Consider the following 2858-nt stretch of genomic DNA (forward strand, 5'->3'; position numbering starts at 1 on the left):
CATGCAGATCCCAAAACATTTTGTTTACCGAGAAGTCATTTCAGTACAAGTTGGAGAAGATGAGGTTTGCCTGTGTTCACTGACAGCAATTGCTGCAAAATCCAATGTAGACATTAAAAGACCCTATCCTGCTGAGAGGCCAAGGTTTGTGCTTGATGCCCGGAGGCTGGTGTGAAACAAGCAAAATCAGACCAAATATCACAGCAATCAAGCCGTGTGACTAACAGGTTCCCTAACTTTTCTGTGGACACTAATGTCAGATTTTAATTGAGCTTATAGCTTTTTCATACTGTATTCAATGTAAGAAGCTTAGCCTTTCATAGGCTCCTGTGTTATAAGCAGAGGAATCTGTTCCATATGACATTTTGTAATAATTTTCTGTTCATCAATGCACTTTAGTGGAATGAAATCAATGGTTTCTTGATGTTCCTCAATGTTAGTATCCAGACAAATGATCCTCACAGGTTGGACGGGACATTTTGTTCAATGTCTATTTCAGGCTGCTTACTCCTTTGTTTTGTGTTGATCAATGTAGCATTTGCATGGACACAAGTAGAGTCTACTTCCTTGCAGGTTACAGGGCTTTGTCGAAGCTTCATATTCCCCTTTGCGCGTTGGTTGGTGAGTGTTGTTAGAAATTTCACATCATGTTTACCAGAACTGTGAATTCCGCCTATATGACGGATCGGTCCACCTATCCGCCTACGACGGATGCCCATTTTGTAACGATAAACGGGAAACAAATTTGTAAAATGTGTCATCTCTGTATGGTGCTAAAAGGAGACACATTTATCTTGTTGCTGCTAATTCATTTTTATTGTTGGCAGCGGCAGGAACTTCCTTACATATTTAAATGGGGTCAGTCTTTCGTTTCGTTATTTATTTTTATTTTAGTTTGTCAAAGTGGGTAGTTGGAAACGCTAATGGAAGCCTGTTTAAAATGATAGTCAGACCGGCCTATAGGCAATTACTATTTGGTCTGGCCGGACAAAATGGCGGATAAACGGACAGCGGAAGGCAACCCCGGCTGTAGGCGGAAGGCGATAAACGGACCGCAATTTTTTTGTAAAATGCCCAGCTCTGATGTTTTTGTCCCCAGAAAAAAACCTCATTATTCCATCATGTGCTGCCAGATGTAGGACTACAATCGGAGATGATTTCTGTCCTTCAAGACACAAGGTAGGTACATCCATACATCTAAGATGGTTTGAAGCGCTCAGTTCTGCTCCTGGGTTGAATGTCAAACCGGCTCAACAAATTGACCATCTTCCACAGCTTATCGTAGATGACATCACCTTGTTGACCCTGTGTATTTCACCAGATGCCCCAGCAGCACACCACTGCAACGAACACTGGTTGACTTTGACATTGACTGGCAGATCCACAGGAGCCTATTGAAGATGAGAGGAGAGGCAAGGAGAAAGATATGGAGAGGCAACAACACTCCAAAAATACACATTTTCAGGGGAAAATTGCCTGATCAACTGACGGTGTGGCTGAACAACAATTCACTGATTCTGCAACAGCATGTAAAATGGATGCCTTTACGTTTGCTGTCTTTTTAGTCCTCTGAATATTTTGACATGGTAAAATGTCCACTGCATTCCATTTGCCATAAAAGGCCCTATTTTCGTGCCCAGTGCAAGTCTAGCGCAAAACAGTCTAAGTGTGTGCATGGGTGGATTTTTTTTCTTTTGTTATTTTCATAGACGTGCACAGGTAGAAAGGGACATTTGCGCTGTTGTGGTAGTGGGCACGGTCGACTTACTATATTTCCCGACCAATGAAAACAGATCCACTCACCCCCTTTACAACAGTCGAGTCATCAGGAGGGCCTCGAATATTATTGAGGACCGGACACATCCTCAAAATTCTCTGTTTACACGCAGCATTAAATCACATACAACACAGCTCACAAATGTTTTATTTTTTCCACAAGCCATAAGAATCCTAAATAATCAGTGACTACAGATGCAACTGTTTGACATGACATGACAAAATTTTGGGGGGATTTCCTTTGAATTAGCACAAGGGAGGCGTTTGTGTTTTGTATCTGAAATTCTTATCTGCATGTCCTTTTCCTTATAAACTGTGAGGCGCTTGCCTTGCACTGCAAGCTTTTGCTAATGATTTTTAAATGATCTTGAATATGGCGTAGCTGTATTGACATTTGTTAGGTGGTGGTGTGCTAGAAACCTTTTTATAAGTTTTAAGCTTCAGAGGAAGTCCATTCATTCACAATGTAAAGCAATATTTTGGTTTTTATAAAACATTGTGGAAATAAAGTTTAAAAATGAATTTACAAAATGATGCCGGTTCATTTTTTTGTCATTCGTCATAGGCCCGGGCTCCTGTCCGTCATTGTCAGTCCGTCATTTTTTTCAAGCCGAACCAAATTATAATTGTCAGTAGGTCAGTCCGTCATGTTATTTTAACCATCCTCGTGTCATCATTTCCATCAGTAAATTTCACCAGTCTGTAGATCGTCAATTCATCTGTACATCCCAAAAATAAAAAAGAAGATAAATGGAGTGCACTATATATCAGGTTATCTACATCAGATGGTGGCTGCCCAAAGAGCTTTACCTACACATACACTCACATACATTTATTTACCAATTTGAACTGAACTTGTACAGCAGGAGCACGCTGGTGGGTGCCTGTCGCTGTTAAAACTCCTAAAATGCCAAAAAGTTTAAATTTAAAGGTTAAAGATAGAGTCAACCCCCATATTTTCTTTACAATAATATGTTCTATGCAGCCCCATTAGTCTAAACATGCTATTCTGATTAATGTTGCATTTGACCAAAATCCATCTGTTTTTATTTATGTCAGGGGGCAGATATTTTGCCACTTGC

The 2858-nt window shown here is 40.3% G+C and overlaps 1 long non-coding RNA gene across 1 annotated transcript; it reads left to right on the forward strand.

Annotated features, from left to right (window-relative positions):
• The first annotated feature begins 494 nt into the window (after positions 1-494).
• On the forward strand, positions 495-2214 carry LOC147153389 (uncharacterized). Its single transcript, XR_015086607.1, has 3 exons — positions 495-621; positions 1100-1179; positions 1322-2214. It is a non-coding gene; the product is annotated as an uncharacterized LOC147153389 (long non-coding RNA).
• The last annotated feature ends 644 nt before the right edge of the window (positions 2215-2858 follow it).

Source organism: Filicampus tigris, chromosome 1 (assembly GCF_054856515.1).
Source record: "Filicampus tigris isolate MCC_2025a chromosome 1, RoL_Ftig_1.0, whole genome shotgun sequence".
Classification (NCBI taxonomy): Eukaryota; Metazoa; Chordata; class Actinopteri; order Syngnathiformes; family Syngnathidae; genus Filicampus; species Filicampus tigris.